Genomic DNA, 12,572 nt, shown 5'->3' with positions numbered 1-12,572 from the left:
TGCAACTTAGCGGCTTTCTGTGAATGTCTTCATATTCATTCATTCATCCTGCAAGGGTATATTACAAACTCTCCCAATTGACTTGATAGCTCAGTTGGTAGTTCACTACACCGGTATCGCAAAGTTCAGGGGTTCGAATCCCTTTCAAGACTAATTTTTTTTAGACCTTATTTTCACAACTTTCTAAGTTGCGTAAATAACTTCAAGGGCCTTTCTTCTATTTGATAATTTTATAATATAGTCAAACACAGGATAAGATACCAATTATCCAAAGGAAACATTCAGGCAATCCAAATAGGAAATGACGTTACCGTAAAGCAATTAGATTGCGCCCCAAATCGACAAAATCCTGCTGCTCCAACAGTTAATGTACATACGCAGTAGTTGAGCAATAATTGTAAGTTTAACTCAATCGGTGAAAGTTACGTAAGTATACTTGTATTGTCTTTTTTTCAAAGGTATGGTTGCTTTTGTACTGTTTTTTAAAACTTGTATTAATTGAGGCCTGAGCTGAAATTTTGTAGCTATAGAGCAGTTTTGATTCTTTGTTAATCTGGCTTTAGTAACTTGACATTAGGCCTCTTATGCTGTGGAAACCACAGACCAAATTAAAGCAAAGGGTGGTGGAGAAAAAATTCATAATTTCATGCTACATAACTCCAGACTTTCTTAGCCTTGCAAAAGACGCCGCTCGTCAGTTTTTCAGTTTGAAAAAAGACCGTTCGCCAGCCTTTGCCTTTTACATATTGCGCTGAAAAATGTCACCAGTAAAGTATTGTAACACCATGAAATATTCAAAATAAACAAGTTCAGTTAACAAACGCGTTTGTCAGTTATTAGTCACCAAAGTATATACTTTGGTGACTTTGGTATATACTTATTTACTTTGGTATATACTTAGTCACCAAAGTATATCGCAACATCAATACCATCGTCCATGGAGAAAACCCTGACCAACATGGTCACGTGCACTCGGCACAACAATATCCGGTTCAATGCTTCTAAATGCAAGGCACTAACCATCACTCGAAATAAGAGCTCGCTAGACTTCATTTACAAGCTTGATAATGTAGAGATCGAGCATGTGTCCACGGAGGAAGACGATTGAGTTAACATCACCAACTCCGTCACCTGGAAAACACATATCCATGCCACTACTCAGTAAGGCCAACAAGTTACTTGGACTTTTAAAACGCACGTGCCCACTATTAAACGATGTCTCTGCTAGACGCTCACTTTATCTTGCACTTGTGAAGTCTTAGTTATCCTACGCGACCCAAGTCTGGTCCCCGGACAAGATTGCATTAAAAACACAAATTGAAAGGATTCAAAAGAGGGCCACAAGGTGGATCCTCGAACAACGTGTAGGCGTGATGTCATACAGCGACAGACTTTTAACTATGAAACTCCTTCCTCTGACATTTGACCGCGAACTCAAAGATCTTGGGTTTTTTTACAAATGTCGGAAAGGTTTTACTGATCTTAATGTTTATGATTTTGTTTCTCCTGTTTCCCACGGCCGAACCAGACTAAGTAATTCTTATAACCTTAAAACTCCTGTATGTAAAACTAGCACTTTTCAGGCCTCTTACTTTAATCGTATTGTTAAGCTCTGGAACTATAGCTGTAAATTCTCACCCCCTACCAGTTTTTTAACTACTGCCTCCTTCCGCAACTTTGTTACTGAGCACATATTTCACCTTTTGCACAATCACTTTGACATATTCTATCCCTGTACCTGGTCAATTGTACGATCCTGCCCCTGCCATCCCTGGTTTTTTTTAGCGTCTTTTGGTTGACCGTGTTTTAATGATTATGTGTATCATGGGAGTTAAAGCAAAACCTAACAGTACGAAAACCGGCCAGTAGCACGAAATTTTGCAAGAGTGTCATTTTGTGAATTCGGGTGATGATTGGTGGATTGCGGGACAAAATTTTAGTGAATTCAGACTACAGTCGGTGAAACCTGTGATGAGCGGAAGCCTTCGGAATCCTTGCTAATGTTAATACACTTGGAAAGAATTATACATTATAATTAATTATAAACTTCTTTATATGTCCTCGTTTTTTTATTGCCACATCTTCGACGATGGGTACATTTTTAGTTCAAAACTCGACACCAGCCGTAACAGTCTATAGCAAAATACGGTACACAGACAGTCGTAATACACACTGTTGGACTTTGCAGACTATTTTTCTCGGAAGGGGAGTTGGTGGCAGGAAACATCCTCTCATTTAACGTTTTGTTATGAAATGGCCTGATGCTGGAGGCTCAGAGCCAATACAAGCCTTACGGATGTTCCTCACATTGCTCAAACTTAGTCGTTAGTTGGTGGTGTCGTTAATTTTTCACATATACAACTCTTTTTAAAGACTGTGTGGGAGACTAGACCAAAATCTGGTAATTGAAGAAACGTATCCACATAAAGAATGGTAAACGAAGGGTGGATTAGCAGGGAATTTCTCCACGACGAAAAGCCCTGAGTGATTTGCTACTTCTTCTCTCTACTTGTGCGTACTGGCTCCTGCTTCTACCAAAATTTGTTTATACATCCTTTGTTCAGGCCCATTCCTGAAAATATCATAAAAGAAGTAAATCAGTTAAATTTCAAATTCCTATGGAAAGATAAGGATGAAGTAAATAGTTTTGAACAAAGCGAAAAAAAAAAAAAAAATGACAGATAGAAAACGAACCTAACAATTACGCGCGGGCTCTGGAGACGAGTTTGGCTCGTCCTGGGCACTGGGCTCTAAAGTGATCTGCTAGTACTCAGGCCCACCACCGGCCCATATCATGAAAACAAAATGGAGGGAAGACAAGAAGATTGATTTCTTGGGCGAAGGACAGGTAAATGCAATAATATGTGAGGTTCATTGATCGATCCAATAGTTGTATATTCTAAAAGAGATATTTTTTGGGCAGTTTGAAGATCAGGAAACTCATTCGATTGTAGCAATGAAGAAGGTAATTATACAACATTGAAGTACTTCCATCTATAGCTGGCGGCTGATCAATTTTTTTCTGTGTTTGGCATGTTTTTTTTTTGTTGTTGTTTAAATTAGATGAAAGGGCTTTTGTTTTGTCTAGTCATGTGATATCTCATCTTGCTGATCAGCTGCAGAATTTCAACGAGTTTAATTATCTATACCCCGGGGTCTATAAAACAAATTGTAGCCAGCTGGCAGAATTATTCTACCAGCTGGCTTGGATGTAGTATACTAATGTACACTGGCTTATTGTTGATGGAAGCTGGTGATTTGCCTGGATTCTTTATGTCCTAAGCTATGTAAATTTTATTGTAATGTTTGTTTTACAGATCAAACTTAGGCAAAGGAGTAAAGTCAGTAATAATAATAATAATAATAATAATAATAATAATAATAATAATAATAATAATAATAATAATAATAATAATAATAATAATAATAATGATAATGATAATAATAAAACATATGCCACTGCATGATATGAATATTATAAAGGAAATAAATGGAGATGGAAAGAATTGACACAAGAGGGCACAGAAAAAATCTAGCCCTAGATGGGATTCGAACCCACGACCCTCCGTGTTCTAGATCGGATGCTCTAACCTCTGAGCTACTGAGGACTCGTTGTGTCGATTCTTTACATCTCCCTTTATTTCCTTTATAGTAATAATAAAACAAAAACAAGATAAATAGATGTTTCTCTGGATTGTGCTTATTGGTTAACAGTTAGTTTATTATTATTTTTACCAGTCATCACTATAACATATGTTAGATTGTAAGGCATCTACATTAATCATTTATGTCTTTTTGGAACTGAAACTTTTTTCATGATTGCTTTTTGTCTGGTGTCCATTGGTCTGTGAACACAAATTTGTAAATTATCTGCGTATAGAGAATACTAAGGGGTTTTATTGCGGTCATCAACGATCCTTTGACAGAAATGACCATTTGATATTCAAAGGACATATGATGTTTCAACCATGGTGGTCTTATTTGTAGGAATTAACAGAACTGCGTGGCATGAAATCAAGCTTCTACAGGAACTCAGACATCCTAACATAATTGGGGTAGGTAATAGAAAGGTTATTGAGAGGTGGGACCCACCATGGACATTGTCAGAAGTGTAAAATACATTCTATAAACCAAAAAATAAAAAATGATGGAAATAATTCACATTGATGGTTGCATCCCTGGTGAAAATCTTTGGAGGATCTTCAAAGATCTTCAAAGATCCTCCAAGATCTGCAAAGATCTGCAAAGGTCTTCTAAAGATCCTTGAAGACAAGGATCTTTTAAAGATCCTCACAGATCCTAGAGGATTTCTTGAGGATCCTATAAAGATCTCTTGAAGATCCTGATGAGGATCCTTTCAAAGATCTTCTAAAAGATCCTACAGGATCCTCAGAGATTTCATTAGGATCCTACAGGATCTTCAAAAAGATCCTTTAAAGGATCCTTTCAAAGATCTTTGTCAGGATCCTTAAGGATCCTCAAGGATATGATGAGGATCTTACAAGGTTCTTGTAAAGAACTGTTCAAGGATCTTCCAAAGATCTTTATCAGGATCCTTAAGGATCCTCAAGGGTCTTAGAAGGTTCTTAAAAAGATCTTAGAAGGATCCTATAAAAGATCTTTGTCAGGATCCTTAAGGATCCTCAAGGATATGATGAGGATCTTACAAGGTTTTTGGTAAGAACTGTGCAAGGATCTTTCAAAGATCTTTGTCAGGATCCTTAAGGATCCTCAAGGGTCTTACAAGGTTCATAAAAAGATCTTAGAAGGATCCTATAAAAGATCTTTGTCAGAATCCTTAAGGATCCTCAAGGATATGATGAGGATCTTACAAGGTTCTTGGTAAGAACTGTTCAAGGACCTTCCAAAGATCTTTGTCAGGATCCTTTAGGATCCTCAAGGGTCTTACCAGGCTCTTAAAAAAGATCTTTAGAGGATCTTATAAAAGGATCCTTGTCAGGATCCTTAAGGATCCTCAAAGATCTGATGAGGATCTTACAAGGTTCTTGTTAAGAACTGTTCAAGGATCTTTCAAAGATCTTTTTCAGGATCCTTTAGGATCCTCAAGGGTCCTAAGAGGTTCTTAAAAAGATCTTTAGAGGATCCTATAAAAGATTTTTGTCAGGATCCTTAAGGATCCTCAAGGATCTGATGAGGATCTTACAATGATCTTCAAAGGATCCTATCAGGGATCCTTGAAAGATCTTTGTCAGGATCCTTAGGAATCTTCGAAGGTTTGATGAGGATCTTACAAGGATCTTAAAGGGATCCTATTTTATCTCTTTCAAAGAACTTTCCCAAAATCCGTAACAGTCATCATGGATCTGATGAGAATCTTAGAAGGATTTAAAGAAGATCCTTTCAAGGAGACAAAGAGGATCTTAGAAAGATTTTTGAGGATCCTTTCAATGATTTTTGTCAGGATCCTTAAGGCTATAATTATTATAATGATCTTGCAAGGATCTTTAGACAAACTTGTAATGAGAATCTTATCAGGTTGTTAGAGAGAACTTTGCAAATCATGGTCTTGTGATTAACTAAAATATAGAATAATAAACAATTCACTAAAAATTAATTGGGGTTGCTTTGGAACCAAACAGGCTAATTGTACCAATTTTGCAGTCGTGGATGAAATCACCTTTCAATCATGCATAAACTATACACAGTCACATGGCAATGCAGTTATAAACCTCACCTCAAAGGCAACAGAACTAAATATTTTTTTCTTGCAAAGAAAGTGATGAGCCACATAAAATCTCAACAAAACAAGATTTCCTGGGTCTACAAATATTTTCACAAAATGTGAAGACAAGCAATGACTGAAAATCTCTTTCTTCGACTTTGACAACACAAGAAGCTAAAGGACGAAACTTTACAACATTAGATTGTGATTAGTCGATTCAATATTAATTTTTGTGATTTTTGGAGCTGCAATGGGCCAATACTGTGGAATTTTCAGGTAACAACTGATGTTAGCCATATCAATGCATGAGTTACATTTTATTCCTATTTTACCTGATAGGGAAAAAATTGAGAATCTATTTTATTTGTGTTTTATTTTTATTTTAAGCCTATTTTAAAGCAAGATAGAACAAGGTGTTGTATTTTATTACTATTTTCTCATAACAAACTGAAAAAAATAGCCTGTAAAACAGCCTGTAATCCTATATCACTATTGCTCAATAAAATAGTAATACACTGTTTTTATTTATATTTTTTCTACAAATAGGATAGGCAATGGCCAGTTAGATTGTCTGTATCACATGTTGTATGTACATATTTTGTATACACCAAGGGAAACTTCATCTCCCTAATCTAAGGTGAAGTTACTATTATTTTGTATTCATCATTGTTGATGTATACACCGTCAATGTTGAGCCATATAAAAAAGACAAATGCATGATGTATTCTTATTGCATGTACACTTTTTTGCTCAATCTAACAATTACATATACCAGGTACTTCTTTGCAATAAACTTATAAACTTTAAGCTTATGTATGCAATAATAACAAATGGTTTGGAAGAAAGAGCAAGGATGTACTTATTTTCTATACCACAAGATTGAGCTGTATTTTTGTTATTTTAATTGGGCAAATAAACACATAAAACCAAGATGAGCAACTGATATTAGTATCTGTAACTGGCCTGCTTTCCAGGAAAAGCTTTAAAAAAAAATGAAGCTTATATTAAACTTGACTTACATGTAGTACACGTCACTGAAATGCATTTGTGAAAACAATATTACATTCAGACCTTCTTCGATGGATCTCGACTCCATTTGATGCCAAAAAGAACAACAATGCTTTCAATCATAATTCCTACAACTTTCATGCACAGTGCTAGCTTTTAAAATGAGCAAGAAAACGTGGGGTCACAGCAACACCGGCAGCCATCTTGGATTTCATTCAGACTGGGTAGACTGGGCACGAACAAGGCCATTTTGGTCAGCAGATATGCCACTGCAGGCTCGCGGAAAAGACCGTTTCATTTTCGATTTAGGCGGAATATTCAAGAAAACAGGAGACATTTCCCGTGGATTTTTACCTCTGTTAAGCTTCAAAATGTTGGGTTCAAGCAAAAAAATGTGAATAACTACTTTTAGCAAGAGGTAAGCTTTGAAATCAATAATTTTGATGAAAAAGACTGCATGAAAATGTGTGATTTTATAGATCTTCTATGGGAATTTCGAATGCATGTGCTTCTTGAATCTTATTTGAGCTTAACTGCAAATTCGAGATTGTTAAGGTAAACATTCCCTATTTATTTTTCTTATACATGTAAAGCCTTTGCAAACGTTTTTACAGAGTAATTTGTAGCCAGGTTGATACAATGTCTTGGTATAAGCTGAAGACATAGTGATCTTGGTTTGATTGACGTTGCATGAAGATCTGGAGTTCATGATCAACTTCATGGAGTGTATAAGCTTATATTTTCTGTAGCACCATGAGTTAAAGGTTGGATACCCTTGTTTTGCTCAGAAATCAAGATTGTTACAGATGAGAAGCTCACTGAAACATGTGTCTAAAAGCGTATACTTGGCACTGCCCAGATCACTGTCACAGTGATCACTGAGTAACCACTGGTCACTCAGAAGAACTGACTTAAAATGCACTTTTTTCTGTTGTACTGCAGATTTTCAGCTCAATAATGTTGTCAAGGCTGATACTCACTCGTGCAGCTTCAGAGTCAAGTCAGCAAATCCTGCTCAATAAGCTAAGTCACTTATGACCGTTGGACTCTATTTTAACTGATTTGATTTTGTTGCAAATCGTGACTTCTGCTACTGCTACTGAGAAACAATAATTATTACCAAATAAACTTTTGTAACTTGCATAATGGAGTATTGGTCATTACTTGATATCATATACATGTAGTTGAAAACAGCAAGGGTACAATCAATCTTTTTTTTTTACGAAATATCCAATCATTTTTCTTTTTTATTTAGCACTTCCCCTGAACCTTTACATAATTCAAGACAAAGTCATTTTCTGAATGTTTCTTTCCTGAGAAGTTTACTGTGAAATTGTTTTTCGCTGTTACTTGTTTGTAGCTCTGGCTGTGGAATACGGTCTGTGAATGACAAATTTATATTGTGTGTAATGCATGTAATTAACCATCCAGATAAAGTTAGGTGCAGGAATATATGAAGTATTGACCATGAAATCATTTGCAGTGGCAAATGCTACAACTAATTAAAACACATGAACTATGATAATTCTAGGCTTAAAACAAGGATTTAAACCATCACCTATTTTCAACCTACATGTATTTTATAGCTATTTTATTTCTGGATCTATAAACCAGCAGAGTGCTATTTTAACTTGCATGACATACATTTAATGCCCTATTTTAAACCTGTTTTAAAGGTATTTTTGTACCATTTTCCATTTTTTCCCCATTAAATTATCGCTTTTTTATGTTTATTTTAAGCCTATTTCATTTTCTCATTAAATTATATTCACAAGCTTTTCAATTTCATATAAAATCCCATGAAAACCTCTTGAAAATTTGACCTTGAAAATCTCCTGAAAAGCTAAATGGGAATTCCATGTTGTGCCTACTAAAACCAAAGTATTTTTGCGATTTTTATGACCGTTAGAAAAGCAGATCTTAGCAAGGGCTATTGGAATCCAAAAAGAAAATTGGGGGTAACCACGCATTTTTTTAGAGATAATTCAGCAACAATTACTCTTTCTTATTCTAAGGCAGCAGTGAAATACAAAGCAATGTATGGCGTTTTACTCCAAATTGAAGCTTTATTATCTCTGAAAAATGTATGGTTACCCCAAATTTTCTTTTTGGATGCAAAGAGCAGTTGGTAATTTTTCTGTGCTTTCTCCGCACAGTTTTAAACTACACAAAAATACCCCTGTATTAGTAGGCACCACCCATAGGAATCTTGAGATGTGCAGAACGTATGTGCAGTAACAAAAGTAGGCACCGTCCTAAAGGGACTTTTCATGAGTTTTTCATAGTCTGATACATGATGCAGGAAATTTCATGGGCCATGCTGTTTTTCACATTATTTTCATGGATTTTTTATGCTCTTTCCATGGCAACTTCATGGTTAAAAAATGCCATGAAAATGTCCTTACTCATGACCTTGAAAATCCCCTCAAAAAGTGTTGGAACTGCTATGGATTTACCATGAAAAAATACTGAAATTTTCATGGGTTTTGGTTTAATAGTGTGCAATGAGAATGCCAATTATCTGTGCTTTAAAATGGAGCTGCACAGAGTGTTACTTTAAAGGAGAATGTGCATGTAAACTTGACATATTTTCAATTTTGTCAAAATTCATATTTATTAGAGTGAATGATTTCTTTTAATTTTCAATGTAACAGTTCAAAACCAGATGAGTCTTGATTATGCCTTTGCCTGAGAGTGAGACTTGTGGCTAAAAGAAGAGTTTTTTTCATAAATGCATAACTGTTACAAATTTATTGAAGGGTATCATTTTGATAGCTGACATTGTACTAGGCACTGTAGGCAACATTTTCTTTGAACTTGTCATCCAATCGTGTAAAAGTGTTGTTGTGGATGTTACCACCCTGTTGCAAGTTGTGATAACATTGTACATTGAAGTAGACATTAGTTCAACTTTGTACAGCACGTTTCTGCAACTTGCAACACCGGTTGCAATACATGTAGGTATAACAATGTCTTTCAACTTTCAAGTCATAACAATGTTGTGCTACAGCTTAAAAGAAAAATAATTAATGCTGTCTGTATTTCTCATCCTCTATTTGTAGTAATTTTTTCATGTCTTTCTGCATGTAAGTGGCCTCATTTTCATGAAAACAAAGGGCTCACACAAAAGGAAGAAATAAGAAGAAAAAAACAAGTTAGCTTTATGAGACATTTTTACCCTTTTTTTAGATTTTTACATTTTGCATTAACTGTTGTGTTTCATGGAAAGGGATTGATGATTTTAAACCATGAGATTTTTACAAGTGTAAAACATCAAAGATCTATTTGTAAAAAGATGACAATAATCTGAGAAATAAAATACATTTGGCATAAAATTTACTGCTTGTTAAATAGGATACTTATTTTGTGCATGAAAATTAAGAGTATTGTGAGAGATGCACAAAGGATCTTTCTACCATTTTTCCAGAAAATCACTGAGTAGTTACAATCCTTGAGAATTTGTGCAGAAACCTTGAGAAGATCCTTCACGTCCCTTCCTTGCAAAAATCCTTAAACATCCTTCAGGATCTTTGCAAATTTTTTACTATCCTTGCAAGAACCTGAAGGATCTTAGCAGAACCCTATAACGATCCATCAGGTCCCAGCAAGGCTCCTACAAGGACCATGAAGAATCCTGCAAAGCCCCTGTCAAGATCCTTAAGGTCCCTGCAAAGAACCTTTAAGATCCTACAGTACAAGCACCATGAAGAATCCTGCTAATGCCCTGTTAAGATCCTTCAGTTCCCAGAAAGATCCTTCAGGTCCCTGCAAAGATCCATTAAGATCCTTGAGGATCTTTAAAGATCCACATGAGGATCTTTTGTGGATCTTTTTGAGGATCTTTAAGGATCTTGATTCATATCCTCAAAGATCTTGCAGGATCTTGTAAGAACCTTGAAGTCCCTGCAAAGATCCTTCATGTCCCTGCAAAGATCCGTTAAGATCCTTCAGGATCTTTGCAGATTTTTGTAAAGATCCTTACAAGAACCTTAAGGATCTTGGCAGGGCCCTGTGAGGATCCTTTAGGTTCCTGCTACAGGATCCTGCAAGATCTTTGAGGACATGAATCAAGATCCTTAAAGATCCTCAAAAAGATCCTCATGTGGATCTTTAAAGATCTTTAAAGATCCTCAAGGATCTTAAAAAGATTTTCACCAGGGATAACCATTTTAGCTGAGTCATTAAAAGGAAGGCATAGTGTCTTGAGTATAATATCTTTGTTTTTAGTGTGTGAATTAAAGAAACAGTAACTTAATAGACTGGTAGTAGCCTTCGTAGTAGGTGTCAAAAGTGGTGGAGGGGAGGATATTAGGAAGTGCGTGAATCATGAGGTGCAAATGCAAGGTTGGAAAAAGGGGCGTCCTACCCTCCCCTCCCCTGTTTTCCTTTCCTTGCACTTAGTGCTTGTGTCTTACACTCTGCGCTCATGAATTCATCCTCTTCCCTTTTAGGTGTCTGCAACTTGCATATATTTATAATTTATGGTCTAAATCTCTGTTTTGGTTTGAAAGTTTAGAACCAGAACTATTGATTTTTATTGCTGTGTGTCCAGATTATGGTAAAGATTTAAAGACAGAAAAATAAAAACTAAACTGGTTAATATTTTCACAAAATAGGTGAAAGTACATAACTACTTTCAGTTATAGTTTGTGCAAATAACTGTTACTAACAATCCTGTAGGTACTAAAATAATGAAGCAATTTTAAGTATTACTGGTTCTTTTCTTCTTAGCTTCGGGATGTGTTTGGTCAAAAATCCAACGTTAGTCTTGTGTTTGATTTTATGGAGACAGATCTTGAGGTAACTTTAATAATTAAAGTAATTAATAAATTAATTAATTAATTAATTAAGTAAAGCCACTTAAATTATTTAAGTGACTTGAATTCGCAGTATATTTTAATACATGGTACATTTCATTGGGTGTGATTTAAAATTTTTATTATTTAAGGGTGCCAAAAATAGAATGTCAACCGGAATTTGAAGACTAGCGGCAATTAAATCAAGTAAATTAGAAAGGGCAGCGATTGTAATGCAAAAATTAGCCTTACTTCTGGAAAAATATAAGACCTTGGCTTATCTTTCAGGTATAAAAAAGGGGTACAGTTTTGTTTTATGTATAATATGAAACAGATAGCATTTCTGTCAGTGAAAGTTGGAATGTTTAAGGGTAAGGAGTTGAATCTCAGGGCGGAGCCCAGGACTATGAACACAACAGGTGACAATCTGTAGTTTCTTCACTACATAGATACATAGATAGATAGTCACTACTTTTTTTTTATGTCATTCTGGTTTTCTGATAAATATTTCAGTTGTTATTCATGCTGCCAGGATTTAAAACCAAACAACTTGCTGATTGATGATAAAGGTGTGCTGAAGATTGGAGATTTTGGACTGGCCAGATCTTTTGGAAGTCCAACTAAGGTTATATTCACATCAAGTGGTGACAAGGTGGGAGCAACGTTCTATTTGTGGTGTATGTTGAAAACTTGAATTAGTGAAGAGTTGATAGCATCATAGTTAATTGAGGGACTGGTTATGAAACCTTGCCATGTCAGCAATGGTACCACAAATGTTGAAAGGGCCACAACTGTACACAATCCTTTGTTTTAACGTTTACACCACGTTTGAATATCTTAACGGGAAGGGCTCTATTGGTCAGTTGGTTTGTGCAGGCTCAAGGCCAAAAATGCTAACAAAAAAGTACAATGGATAACAAAGAGGTTTGTCATTGCCATTTTTCAACTATGATAGTAAGAATGCTTTATCGATCATGTTGAACTTCTGGTCAGTTGTACTTTTTGCTGAGTTTAACCCCAAATTTTAATTTTTAGTGAAGTTTTAATGCTGCAAAGTTACCATTTGCTTGCAATCCAGATGTTAG

At 35.6% G+C, this 12,572-nt stretch overlaps 1 protein-coding gene and 1 pseudogene across 2 annotated transcripts in view; both read left to right on the top strand.

Moving 5' to 3' along the window:
- LOC146468736 (uncharacterized) overlaps positions 1 to 12,572 on the top strand; it is a 78,206-nt gene that overhangs the window by 19,835 nt on the left and 45,799 nt on the right. The gene's annotated exons all lie outside the window — the stretch shown is intronic.
- LOC146468740 (cyclin-dependent kinase 7-like) overlaps positions 3,992 to 12,572 on the top strand; it is an 8,960-nt pseudogene continuing 379 nt past the window's right edge. Inside the window, exons 1-3 of the transcript XR_014867419.1 lie at positions 3,992 to 4,055; positions 11,423 to 11,491; positions 12,020 to 12,139. The product of XR_014867419.1 is annotated as a cyclin-dependent kinase 7-like (transcript). The remainder of the gene's footprint in view (positions 4,056 to 11,422; positions 11,492 to 12,019; positions 12,140 to 12,572) is intronic.

This window comes from Pavona decussata, unplaced genomic scaffold (genome assembly GCF_977016875.1).
Source record: "Pavona decussata unplaced genomic scaffold, jaPavDecu1.1 SCAFFOLD_130, whole genome shotgun sequence".
NCBI classification, from domain to species: Eukaryota; Metazoa; Cnidaria; class Anthozoa; order Scleractinia; family Agariciidae; genus Pavona; species Pavona decussata.
The sequence above is the reverse complement of the archived record's forward strand: the minus strand, read 5'-3'. Positions and strand labels throughout refer to the sequence as shown.